This window comes from Pinus tabuliformis, chromosome Q, assembly GCF_031772625.1.
Source record: "Pinus tabuliformis cultivar Carrire ecotype Pingquan chromosome Q, CPIR1, whole genome shotgun sequence".
NCBI lineage: Eukaryota > Viridiplantae > Streptophyta > Pinopsida > Pinales > Pinaceae > Pinus > Pinus tabuliformis.
This window is the reverse complement of record NC_142296.1, coordinates 1,364,084,321-1,364,099,016: the sequence shown is the minus strand read 5'-3', so window position 1 is coordinate 1,364,099,016 and position 14,696 is coordinate 1,364,084,321.

The following is a 14,696-nucleotide window of genomic DNA, read 5'->3' as shown; positions in this document are numbered from 1 at the left end:
CGAACACCATAGAAAGTCTTTCGGTAGAAGGCCATTGATGTCAACTCTCACCGGAAGCGAGAAACCTGCCATTGATGTATGCAAGCCTCAAGGTATTGGAAGGGTGTTTCTAAGTTAACGTCTTGGATAATGTGCTGATGTCGACAAGAAGCGACTCGTCGCAGGAGGGCCTTGATGTATCCCACATCAACGACACGAAACGAGTGTAATGATTTTAGAGATGGAATTTGACTGACGACACAAGGTTCAGGAATGGCGGTCATGAAAATCAAGGTTTATGGTATTGCAAAGGATGAATTTTACTGAATGACTTCTCTTGAACATGTCGGCAACACTAAAATGAATTGGTAGCATTGACCCAAACAAAGTTATGGATGGTATGATAGACCAACGGTGTGATAACCATCAAGCTAATAACCCAACCCAAATAGTCACGGTGATGGAGTGAAAGTGTCAAGTTCAAGAGCGACCTGCTACTGTAAAGTGGTTTTCCCCTTTTTCCCATTTTCCCCAGTCATTGCTGACCAGTACCTCTTTATTTTTATCAAGCTTGAGGAGGATAACATATGCTTGTTGTATAATTCCACCATTCAGGTGAATCCATCGCTATTTAATGTTTTAACAAGTCTAGTGAAGGTGAAACTCGGTCTTGTCTAGATAGACAAGTTTGTCGCTATTTGATGTTTTAACGAGTTTAACGACAAAGATAACTCGGTCCTTTTCATGTTTAAAGAGTTTGAAAAGGGACAAAAATAAAACTCCACAAGTTTTTTTCGTAAATTAATCTCTCAAGCTTGAAAAAGCGTAAAATAATACAAGAGATATGTCGTTTGCAATTCGTTAACGAGCTGGAAAGGACAAGCGGTCGATAATCTTTTCATATTTCGGGAGTCTGAAAGAGCTTAAAGAGGACACCACTTTGAGGAACGAGTGGTGTCTAGGGTAGCAACTAGTTCTGGTGATGTTGTAACTTCTCAAAACATGTTGATTTATGTGAAGAGGTTGGCTAATAAGACCACTCATTGCAACTGTTCCTAAAAAAAGGGTAAAACAACCAAGTGAAAGTGTATGATTGGCCAAAGGGATGGTGGTGATGGGATGTAAACAACCAAGGCTCATTTGATGAAAAAGGCTGATAGAAGGCAATCACGAGGGTTAAAATGGAGATGGGTTCATTTTTACACAAGCTTGAACCATAGGGAACTATGCTTGGATTCAGTTTCATGTTTACACAAGCTTGAAATGGCAAACTATGCTTGGATTTAGTTTCATTTTTACACAAGCTTGAAATGAAAAACTATGCTTAAATTCAGTTTCATTTTTACACAAGCTTGAAACAAAAAACTATGCTTGAGATTGGTATACATGCCCCTAACATGATGAAAGGGAGAGTCTCCTGTAACCAGATGGAAGTCGTTGCGATGAAGCATGACGGTTATCCAACATATTTTTGGCTTCGTCCAGATAGGGACAAAGGTGAATGGGGTGATTCTGTTCACATAACCTACAGGGAAACTTAACTTTACCACTAGGTGCATGCCCCCCAAGCTTCATTACATTCACATAAGTAGACTGCTCGTGGCTATCAGGTGGATGGAATGAAGGTTCTTTTACAAGATCAAGTGAAAGAATCGACTAGGATTTTACGAGATCTAATCAGAGACTTGACTTGGAACTTTTCTCTAGGGGACCTTGTTTCATTTTTTAATGAGCTTGACACAAGACAATGAACTTTGCTATGATTCATTGTTTCATTTTTTAACAAGCTTGACACAAGACAAGGAACTCTGCTCTGATTCCTTGTTTCATTTTTTAACGAGCTTGACACAAGACAAGGAACTCTGCTCTGATTCCATGTTTCATTTTTTAACGAGGTTGACACAAGATTAGGAATTGTCCTCATATCCTTGGTTTCATTTTTTAACGAGGTTGACATAAGACCAGGAACTATCCTCATATCCTTGGTTTCATTTTTTAATGAGTTTGACACAAGACAAGGAACTATCCTCAGGGACCTGTTTCATTTTTTAATGAGGTTGACACAGTAAAAGAACTATCCTCATATCCTTGATTTCATTCTTTAAATAGGTTGACACAAGACAAGGAACTATCCTCAGGGACCTGTTTCATTTTTTAATGAGGTTGACACAGTAAAAGAACTATCCTCATATCATTGATTTCATTCTTTAAAGAGGTTGACACAAGACAAGGAACTATCCTCATGGGAGTTGTTTCATTTTTTAATGAGGTTGACACATTAAAAGAACTATCCTCATATTCCTTGTTTCATTTTTTAACAAGGTTGACACAAGACAAGGAACTATCCTCATAGGCCCTTGTTTCATTTTTTAACGAGGTTGACACAAGACAAGGAACTATCCTCATATCCTTGGTTTCATTTTTTAACGAGGTTGACACAAGACCAGGAACTATCCTCATACCCTTTGATCATGACTCATAAGAGGTCATGAATTCCAAGAGGTTCTCATTAGATGGGAGAACAATGCTCTGGAAGGAGAGATCTGGTTCCAATGCCCCTAGTACATAATGTACAACATCATGGAATTGATCATCTGTTGATGTAGGCATAGAACGGGTTGCCACATAATTAACCCGTGGTAGGGATGATACCATTGGTAAAAAAGGACCATTTAGGGAAGATGGTTGACTGGAAGCCATATTTGGACTGGGAAATGACAGTTGGTCAATGATGGAAATTCTGCCTTCATGCAGGAAACACATCACTTGAAAGAGTGTTGAAACAATAGCTCCCATGTCATAAACATAGTCGCGCCCAAGTAGTAAATTGTAATCTAAAGGGCTTGGGACTACCATCACATTCAGATAAACGATTTTTCCTCCCAAAGTAATAGGCAACTGAGGAAGGATTTCTAATGGTATTTCTAATGGTTGACTGGTTCCTTTGTTAAAATCCAACAGATTCTGGGTAATAGGCACAAGTGGCGGCGAACTGAGCGCTTTCCAAGAAGTTGAGGAAAGGATACTCATAGATGCACCTTCATCTATAATAGTGCCTGATACAATCATATTACAAACCTGTACTATGATCTGGAAAGGCACATAAGAAGGAAGACAGAATCCTTCCAGTCGATTCCAATCAAAGGAAGTGACTAGACTACTTGGAGGGGGTACTGTAAGAACGGGAGAATTATCCCCTTGAGTTACGAGAACGGGAGGATTTTCCTCCTGTCTTGATGGAACAAGAGGATTGTCCCCAAGCTCATTGGAATCTAAAGAAATGAAAAGAACCTGAGTGGTATCATATTCACTCTCTTCGGGAAAGGTACGATTAACTGAAGGTGAAATCGGGTCAACTGTTTCCTCGACCTGTTGATTTGGGTCAGGTATAGACTCATAGGATTCACTTTCAGAGAGAGTGGGTTTGACCGACGATTGATTTTGGTCAGTCAATTCATCAACTAGTGAAGGATTAAGGGATAGTTTCCTGTAACCAGATGGAAGTCGCTGTGGTGAAGTAGGACGGTTATCCAACACTCTTTTGGCTTCATCTAGATAGGGACAAAGGTGAATGGGGTGATTCCCTTCACATAACCTACAGGGAAACTTAACTCTACCCTTCTTTCCATGAACTTTACTACCACTAGTTGATGGTGTGTCACCAACATGATCTCTAGAAGTTGATGACACAGGATTATGTGAACGAGAAGACCATTCTTCTAAGATCTGAGGAATGCCAGAACAATTTCGAAGAAGATGGTCTCCTGCACAAAGTTTTCATGGATATCAAACTTTGTGAGGCTTGACGGATGGTTTCTCATCATTTCAAAGCAATGGTTGCTTGGTTGCCCCTCTGCTGAATTTGCTTCTTCTTATTCTTCTTCCCTTTCTTCTTCTTCTTAGCCACCTGGTTACTAGTACCAATACTTTCACCAGGTGAAGAGGAAGAAGGGGAGGAAGAAACAACCGAGGAAGAAGGCAAAGGGTCAACTTTAGGATCAACTAGAGGTTGATTTTGTCCAGTTGGAGGAGTACTCGATTGTGGAGAAATCATGACATTTTGAACCAAGGAGTTTGAAAACAACCATAATGGCAAGCCAATGGTAAATCCCGGAAGGGACAATGTAGCCATATAAGGAGCACCAATATTTCCGAAAGGAGGAAAAGGACTAGGATTCCCATCAAAAGGAATTCCTTGATCGGTGGACTCCGGATTTGTCGCCATATGTTTCAACCTAAGATCAACTAAGGAGTGAGTGTGGAGGATGTTATCCGCGGTCAATTAATTTTATTTTAATCAAAGTAACATAACAAAACAAAAGAGGGATAATCTAGGCAAAAGGTTTACCAAGCAACTGTGAACTGCAAAATACCTCCCGGCGAACCGAGAAGTACAGGTAGGAAATCTCCCTGAATGTTGTGTTCGGTGTATCACAGTGTACAAGGTGGCCGACTCAGTTACCTAAGGATGGATAGCAACCTAGTGTTGTCCTCCCATATATACTTGAAAGTACATGGAGGCCTAATTCGTATAAGTGTTGTCTAATGCAAAACCGCACAGTGAGAGCATTCCCATATACTTTACGTACTATAACACCGCCCTATATACCCGAAGGTACATGGATGAGCTACGATATACTCACGTACATGGAATGAGGTATCACACTCGGGATGTATTGCAGACAAGTTAGTGACAGTTGCTATGTTTTACGACGCTGAAACACGTCTCTAGCCTAGACCTACTAAATGTTTTTCGTTAGGTGACAATGCTCCATCAGGTAAATTCATATAAATTTTAAGTTAATCTTCTTTAGAATTTGCCTTTCAAGGTTCACCACGTGATGTATGTTTTCAATTCCTAAAATGAAACTAATATGATAAGCATTATTCTCATTCAATTGAACAATGAAAACCTTAGCTAGTAGGGATAGAGCAATCAGATCTTTGACAAAGAGAAAAGAGCACATCTAATGCAATTTCCCTAGCTATTCCTTTCAAGCATTCACAAACTACAATATGAATGATGCAAGTTTTTCTTTTCGAATCCCTTAATGTTATGATGAACAAAAAGGAAAACTATGCACATACAATCAATCAATCTTTAATAAGAACGAAGACTTTTACGACAGTTCTATTTCAAATGAAAAGAAGTCTTTACAACACTTTATTTCGAACAAAGATTAATCAATTATATTCTAACTTTGATTATAGACCGATAATGACAAAGAAAAAATTTAAGAAACATTAATCAATCAAGTCAAAGTAGGGCTAGACAAGGAGATAAAAACTTGTTCTCTGAGACATGACATTCATTGATCAATCAGCAAGCAATCAAACATAGGAAAGTTGGTAAAAACTCAATCCAAAGGTGAAAATTTTCTCTAAGGTGGATCAGCGCAGGTCAAAGAGGGACTAATTGTGTTGCAGAGCACTATCTCTCACTCAAGGGTGCTCTGTAGAGCACTGTCCCTTGACCAAGCCTGCGCTGATTCCTGAGAGGCCACTCAAGAGTCATCTAACCTCAATTTTTGACCAAAATTCAATGCAAAAGAGCTGAAATACAATCAATTAACACAAGTAGGGTCTGCAAGGGTGTCCTAGGAGGTGGATAAGCTATTAGGAAGGATGATCTTCCCCAGCATAGTCGCCAATTTGTTTTGGAGAATTTGGTATCTACGGATAAATACTAATTCCCTATATAAGTAGCCATATCTAGAACAACAGTTTAAAGTGTTTTAGTCTTTTCGTATAAGAAATAGATAAGATGAGAAGACCTACTTGTAGTTCTGCTTTCCTCTCGTCTCCCTTGTATCGGTCTTGTCACTCCTTCCCGTACTTAATATGCTTGAGAAGTACCTGTTAACACAACAAAAAACAAATAAACAATCAAAGCAAAAGATCTATTGAATATAAGTGAACGAAATCAGATACATTTCACACATATAAACATTATAAAAGAATACAAACATATGGGAGAAAGGTTCAAACACTTTATTGAATAGAAGAAGGAATTACAACTATTTGTGTCTGATTTAAAGCCATTCCTCTAGCTTGGATCCCATCCACATCACATCAAAATCATGACAAACTTGTAGCATTACAATACTTTCTTCAAAGCCAAATCTCATAGCAACAGTATCTCCTTACAATTCAACATAATCCAGCCCCTGATCACTTAGATGAATGGTCCATTTATAGGGAGATGAAGGAATTTTTGTCATAAATGGTGGCATTGAATGACCTTCCATACTTAGAATTAGTTCCATGGAGGAAGGGATGAGAGGATAGGATGCATCTTAACTCATTCCTCACCCATTTTCAAGCTCATAGGAGTTGATAAGTGTGGGAACCTTCTAGATGAATCCAAAAGATAATAATGTTCCCCAAACCCTATGTGAATTTCGCTCAAACTTGCCCAGCGCAGGTGAAAGGAAGCCTATGTGCTTTGAAAAGCACCCTGGCATGGACTTAACTGCTCTGCAGCTCACCCTTACATGGGCCTACCTGCGCCGGTCCCTCTAGAGGCCATTTTTGGATGTCTTCAAGTCATGAAACTGTATGGGAAGGAGGCATTCAAAGGGGTGACTTGTTTTAGGGCATGTAGCAACTGAATTTAGGGTTTGATGAGCCCTAAAACACTGATCTAGATGATGGGATTGATGTGCCCAAATGGATCTGTAACACCTTCCCTGCTATATCAAAACTCCTGACGATTGTATTGTAAATGCAAATAATAAACTTCCTTATTACCACCTTTACTAGTTAGGAATGACCACTTGATCACTCCCTATTCTCCACAATAGCACAAATCAATAGATATCCTCTTGGTTAAAGATGGTCCAATTCAGGGCATTGGAAATGTTTTGTCTGCAGATGCTAATGCCACATTTCAACGGATTGGTGGAAAAATATTCATGAGTCACTATTGTAGTTGCCTAATGATGATCACAAGTGTCAGAAAAACCACACTACTCAAAAAAGTACCCTTGGACATGCTGACTGGCTTAAATAAATAAAGAAATGTCTTTCAAAATCTGGTTGGTTGAGATATATGAACATGTTCATTAAGGATATGAAGGATATAATTCGACCACGGTATCATTGATAGTGATCAAATAAGAGAATGATCTCTCTAACATTACAGACAAATCCTGACGAAAATATTCCACGTGGATTTCCAACTCCCAAAATCCACCAACCATAAATGGGCCAACCTCCTTCACCAACACCCACCTAACCAATTAATTGTTTTGAAATTGAATTTGAAAGAGCGCCACCACCCATCACCTCCCAAACCCAAACAAGGCACCACCAATCAGGGATAGGGATCGAAACCCATGGGCACAATATATAGAGCACACCCATAAGAAGAAAAACTTCTTCACTAATCAACATAAAAAAATGATAATATTAGTCACCTTTTAACATGAAAAGGTTAAGCATTGTGCAACACATAAGCTATAGACAATCTTATAACCAACAGACTGGGAGAGGAGGTTTTGACTAATGACTTCCTTCAATATTTTTAATAACTTTCTACCAGTTCTGGGTTGTTACATGCGTCTGCAACAACAAACTCTCTTGTGTCATCCTCTCACACCACTCTTTATACCACTCAAGCTCTGCCATGGTACTTTGATTTTGGCTTAATTCAACAAATAATATATAAGAAATCATGTTAGACTTGTTTTCACTTTCTCGAGCTCTTATGAGGGCAAGTTGTGCTTGATCATTTTGGGCAAAGTAATCCGTAACATTTCAAGCCGTAATTAGCTTTATCTTGTTAATTTTTACTGAGTTATTTGGTTGTCAAAATTTTAACCTTATTTTCCTAAACATGGTTAAAAAATTATCAATTATTGTCATTAAATTTGACTATTTATTATAGTGTATAACTTCTTCTACAAGGACTAAATTACCAAGCTATGAGTTTGTATAGATTGAATCATCCTCTTTCGAGGAAGCAATAGAGAAACCTATATGGGTTGATGCTATACTGGAGGAATACAAATCCATTGTAAAGAACAGTGTTTGGGAAGTGGTCCCAAGACCAGCAGATAAATCGGTTGTGGGTTTGAGATGGATCTTCAAGGTAAAACAGGTAGCAGACAGAAGCATAAAGAAGTATAAGGCCAGATTTTTGGCCAAGGGGTACTCTCAAGTTTAAGGGATTGACTGTGAGGATACCTTTTCTCATGTAGCAAGTTAATCATCCATTAGATCAACTCTTTTTCTGGTTGCGCAGATGGGGTGGAAGATCCACCAGATGGATGTAAAAACAACACTCCTCAATGGAGTTATTGAGGAGGAGGTGTACATCGAGCAACTAGAAGGCTTTGGCACTTTTGATCAGGAGTCGTGTGTGCAGACTCAAGAGAGTGTTGTACGATCTCAAGAAAGCACCACGTGCTTGGTACACCAGGATCGATAGCGATCTCACCAAAAGTGAAGCGGATGCAAACCTATATCATATTTTGGTAGAAAGTAAATTGTTGATTATTGTCTTATACGTTGATGATTTGATTTTAAATGGTGATGAGAAGTTGATCAGATCTTGCAAGGAGGACCTTGAAAGGGAGTTTGAAATGAAGGACATGGGTCTTATGCACTACTTCCTCAGGTTGGAAGTATGGAAAGGAGATGGGGAATTGTTTGTCTCTCAAGGCAAGTATGCAAATGAGATACTACAAAGGTTCTACATGGATAGTTGCAAACCCATGGGGACACCTCTAGCAACCAATTAGAGGAAGGATGATGCCACTTCAGGTGAAGAAGTGAATTCTACCATTTAACGACAACTAGTGGGTTCACTGATGTACCTTGTGAACACAAGGCCAAATATGTGCTATGCAGTCAACCAGCTGAGCCAAGATATGGTTAGGCCAACCAAATTATTTTGGAGGGTAGCTAAGCATGTTCTACGGTACCTCATAGGCACTACCCAGTTTGGACTATGGTACAAATGAACAGAGGGAATGAAGTTTTATGGCTCCATAGAATTAGATTGGGTGGGAAGTCCATCAGACCAAATGAATACATTAGGAGGAATTTTCATTGTTGGGTACATAGCAGTTTCCTGGTACAATAGGAAGCAAATATCTGTGGCACTTAGCTTGGCAGAAGAAAAATCAATGGCTGCAAGTCAAGCAACATGTGAGGCGATCTAAATGAGAAAGATACTTGTTGGATCATTTGGTAAGATGATATATCCAATTATGATATACTTTGATAATTAGAGTTGCATCAAGCTCTCTCAGAATCCTGTTTTTCATGATTGATCCAAGCATATAGATATCTGGTATCACCATTTATGGGGTTGTGTGCAAAGGCAGCTAATGTTGTTGCAGTACATTTCGACATAGGAATAAGATGCTCACATTTTGACAAAGGCCTTGTCAAGAGGAAAGTTTGAGTTCCACAGGTGCAGGATAGGGGTGGTTGATAATCCCTTTCTTGCTGAGAGGGGGTGTTGAAAAATGCAGCAAGAAATTCTCAATTTTATTTTTCCTTGATTAAATTGAAAAAAAATGAATTTCCACATAAACAGACAACTTAGATGACGTTAACTTGTGTGACATGGATTGTGTTACCCAGTTTACTTATTTAATTCATGTTATGGGCATGCAGCTCAGTTGTATGTAGTGATTCCTAATTTTAGGAGCCTAGGTTGAGTTGATTTCAATTGTAATCAGTTAAACTTGTTCTAACTGTTACTAGAACTAGTTGGTGGTTAGTTAAGTAGTGGGACACCAGTCTAACTCAAAGATCATCTGGTTAACTGATCAATTAACTAATAATTAGCTCATGCATGCAAAGAATATGAGTTTCCCAGTTGTGGTGGAGTTTCCAATGCAGTTAACCAATAATTGTAAACTAGTTGAGTGTACACGTGTTGCACGAGGTCAGGTGATCAACCCTAAGGAATTTTGCAAGAATTTTGGAGAAAATTCCTAATTAATAGGGGTCTATTTTCCTTGGGAATTGCGCAAGAAAATAGGGTCTCAAGTAGAGGCATAAAAAGACTAAGTCTGTGTTAGATCTTCTTAGTGAGCAGAGAGATAGGTTTCTGCACTTACAGGTTGTGCTCAGTTGAGCAAAGCAATTGTAATACATCTCTATTCTTCGGATTTAATGCAAGCAGGCATTAGGGTTTTAGCAGTTTGCTTTCCTTGAGAAAAATAATTGTTTCATGTGTGTTATTTCTTATTGTATGTCTAAAATTTTTGTTCTAGATTTTGAATTAATGTCTGCATAGTAGTAGAGTAGGTTTGTGTCTTGTAATTTTGATTAAAACTTCATGAGCAGTTGCAAATCCACATCATAATTTATACACCTAGGGTGAGGTCTTGAAACCTAGTGGTTGATTCATGAAGCTTGTGATGCCCATGTGTATGTCACCAAGAAGCTTGCTCCTGATGATAGGAAACCAATTGATGGACTCATGCTTGATGAAAGAGCATGATGAAGGATCAAACTCATATACTAAAAGGGACAATTGAAAAGTTGGATTGGTGAGTGTTGGACTCAAGGGGAATGCCACATAAGGAGTGGGGGTTGATAACAAAGATTTAGAGGGAAACATAAGTCGATGAAAGGGTAAGACGCTAGCCTACCGCAAGAATACAATGGGGGCATGAGATTGGATATGGGCAGTTGGTGAGCCTACCAAGGAGGTTGGTCGCAAGAGATGAGAACCCATTGGATGAGGAGTAGGGGAGGGATACAAGTCTACATGTATGGGAAAAGAGGGGAATAAATCTTCTAGAGTGAACAGGGCTAGATACTAAGGGCATTATAAAAATAGCAATTCAAAGAGGAAAGAGCTTTAATTCTAGAATTGGAGGCAACAATTCAATAAATAGACAAACACAAACCATATAAAATCAAACCATAATTTGCTATAGGGTTCCAGCTTCCATAAGGGGTGGTGTCCAACGTGCATTTGTTGCCTACACGATACCCAACATTCTCACCTACAAGAAAATTAAATAGGCTATGAAAAGGAAACAACAAGTCCAATCCAGTAATCTAGGGAGTTGAATGGAAAGTGCCACTGCAATTTTGGGAAAGGAGGAGAATTTGAATAGGTATGAAGTCAGTAAGAGAAATATAAATGAGAATGTTAGGGCCTGGTTGGAGCTCATAGGAGTGGGTCATCCAGAGCCCTCTGTGCTAACTTCCCATAGTCGAGGAAGGAGTTATAGACCAAAGAAGGAATGTTTGTCCTGTAGCAACATACGAGAGAGCTCACACTGGAAGAAGGATTGTATATATAAAAATGTTAACCCTATACACCACACAAGCAAGGACATGACCATCCTAGCGAGATGACCTCATTTCAATGAATTTGTAGTGCATTCTCTTGGGATCTAGGAACTTGCTTACAACTCGCCTAAGGTGAAATGTTATGAGCATGTTTTTCATCCATCTTATTGTGGGGATGTGCTTCCATGTCCCTCAGCCAGTTGACTAGGTGGGGAGGTGGCAACCCCCACCCCTCGACCCGTCCTCCCCCACTTTGAATTAAAATCATCCCATCCGAGAGATATAAAATTATGTTTTTTAGTATGGACATTGAAATATTTTATTTATGGCTAACATTACAATATTTCTCTATTATTAACGTTGATCTAATTATCAACTATTATTAGGTGGATAGTAGGGATTTAACCTCCATGGAATATTCTAGAATATTAATAGTAGTATACACAAATTAAAGGTTGAGATTTATTTCCAATGCTCTTTTTCCCTTTATAATTAAATTGATTAATTAAGAAAATGTCATATGAGCAAGTGTCATATGAAGTGAGTTATGGTTGTCTGGGTATGTGGTATTGATAAACAATGGTATTGGCCACTCATATTGTTCTTTGTACGCAAGAAAAATCTACAAGGCAGAGATAAGACTATCTACACTCTTTTATTCTAACCTATGGTGATTAGGAGGAGGTAACGCACTATAGTAATGCATCATATGTGCCTATTTACAGATGAGGAATCTCCATGGTAAAGTGGGGGTAAATCTTGATAGTTGAGAATCTTGTTTTGTGTTAATATATAAATATTTAACTTATATATATTAATTATTTTTACAATAAAAATAGTAATTTTATATATATATATATATATATATATATATATATCTATATATATCATTCATGAAAGCTTTCAATTACATCCATAGTCACATATCTTTGTTGTGATGGTCTGCCACTTGGGAAACCATACCATCGACAGAAGAAGAGGATTTTAGATCCAAACAAATATTGTCTATACACGGAGACATCCAAATAAAAAATCTATTGTAAAAGATGTGACATCTATAACAAAAAAGATAGCTAGCTATAATATTCATGTAGCCCTATTGCATAAAAAAGATAGTTCTGAAACATGAAAAAATAAAAACTTAGGATGTCTGTAAGTTGGAAATCAAGTCGATGTAAAAACATCAATTTGGGTTGTTGGAGTATCGAGGTAGGCATGTCCCTTGCCTTAGACGAGGATTCCTTCAATGTGGCCCAAATTCATGGCTAAGTCTTGGTGCTCCATGGATGGATCTCTATGCTCTTGGATGAGGTGGTTCAACTATAGGGAGATCACATGACGACCTCATGAGTCTATGTTAACACTTTTCCATGCAAAGCATTTATATGCCAATAGAGTTGTATCATGCAAATATATTGGTTTTGTCAACGACGAGTATGCCCCAGATCCGAGAGCCATTCAGCAGTGAAAGAAAAAATATTTCCATTGGTGAACTCATTAATTTCTGCCATGGCAGTAGATGAAGCTATGTTCAAGTTAATTTGAGTTGGTTCTAGAGTGAGGGCTCTAAATTGTCTAGCAGTCATGAAGGCTCTGAGGCAAGCTTAGAATTTTCCCACACCATGGCTCAAGGAGCCCTTATGACAATGCATTATTTCACAAGATGGGTCTCAAGGTGGGGGGGGTGGCAAGTGACACAACAAAGTTATAGTGAGTTCCACCACATGTATCCAACATTGAATCACAAGGGAGAGAGCCACAAGATGCCAAGAGACATATCAAGATACCAAGAGACATATCAAGATGTCAAGATGTTGCAAGAGGAGATATTTGTGAGGTGGAAAGGGAGGTGCATGAGGTTGCAAATAAGTGGGGGGCTAAGACTATCCAATGTGAAAATCAAGCGAACCCAAGGAGTGTACCCAGGAACTAAACACACACAAGCATGGTAGTCCATAGGATCAAGACCCACGGTAATTTCTTTTGTTGAATCCTAAAGTTTGGGGACGAAATTATGAGGCAATTACTAAGGAATATAAATATTTGTAGTTCCTTTGGCTGGGGATTGAATACCCAACGAGACAACACTTAAGGGATACAACTTACGTTGGAGATCACCACCCGAGGGATGCAACCTATGCTGAGAATCAAATTGTTGAGCTACGCCTCACTGAAATTCTTCGACAAGCTTCCAATGCATTGGTGGACATTGCATAGAGTTGCATGTGTCCCTCCTCTACTAATGGATATGGGTGTGCATCATTTGTCGGAGAAGTTACATGAGGAGAATTTGCTACAAGAGGTGAGCCTAGTGGCTGTGCCCATTACAAAATTCACATACCAATTGAGAGAAATTATATCGTTAAGGGGAGGCGTTGTGGCCTAGTAAGGACGACCAGGACTCACCCCGAATGTTAGAGTGAAATAATAATCTTACCATAGAGATTTAGGTTGTGGAGAAATAGAGGGATAGCAATGCTAACAAGGAATCTGGGTAAAATGAAATGAACAACACACATATCCGTGGAGGAAACCATTATATTTTCCTAGCAATGTGTTAACACCTAGGGTGCAATGTTGAGGAAGTGGGATGGGATGGTGGTGGTGTCGTCCATCACCACTCATCGCACCCTTGGGCACCCTGACTTCTCTAGTTAATATATTTTTATTTTAAATATTACATGTGAATTGAACATAGAATGAATAACACATAATGTGATATCAATAATATTATTTTTACATGCCATTTGTCAACTCCATATTAGCTAGTGAAAGAGTTACATAACTCCCTCATACTAAAATGTAAACTATTATTATTATTATTTCAAATTACTTTATAACGTAGAATTAAGGTGGAAATTTAAGATTTTATTTATGCTCAAAATTGATTTTTTTAGTTATTACTATTTTTTCATTTGATAATGTAATTGTTATTTTATTATTAGTCCTTATCAATGCAAGACTCTAGCAATCCATTTGCTTTTGACTACCTAGTAGATGAGTTTTGACTCATATATTCTCTAATACTTAACTTTATATATATATTAAAAAAACTAAGTTATCATGGTTCATATTTTGAAGGTCTTATTTCCACCTTCATGACACTTACATTGGAGCATACTAAAATTATCACTCTTTCAACAGATTCTATGCCACTCGGAGATTTATGCAACTTCCATCACTATCATTACTCTCAATCGATCTTTCCACCAAGTTTTGTTCAACCGTCAACTAAAACCCTAGTCTTGATGGGTAATGAATTAACATAATAGTGTGAACATAAGAAAAGCATGCCATAACATCTAATATTGTGTTTACCATTGTCAGATTCAATATGAGCCTAGCCAAAAGTGTTTACAAGTGAGACTCCATCATTAATTTCAATTTCATTATCTTCGTCCTTTTTCAAAATTTAACATAATTTGCAGATTCTTTCTTTCTTTTCCTTTCTC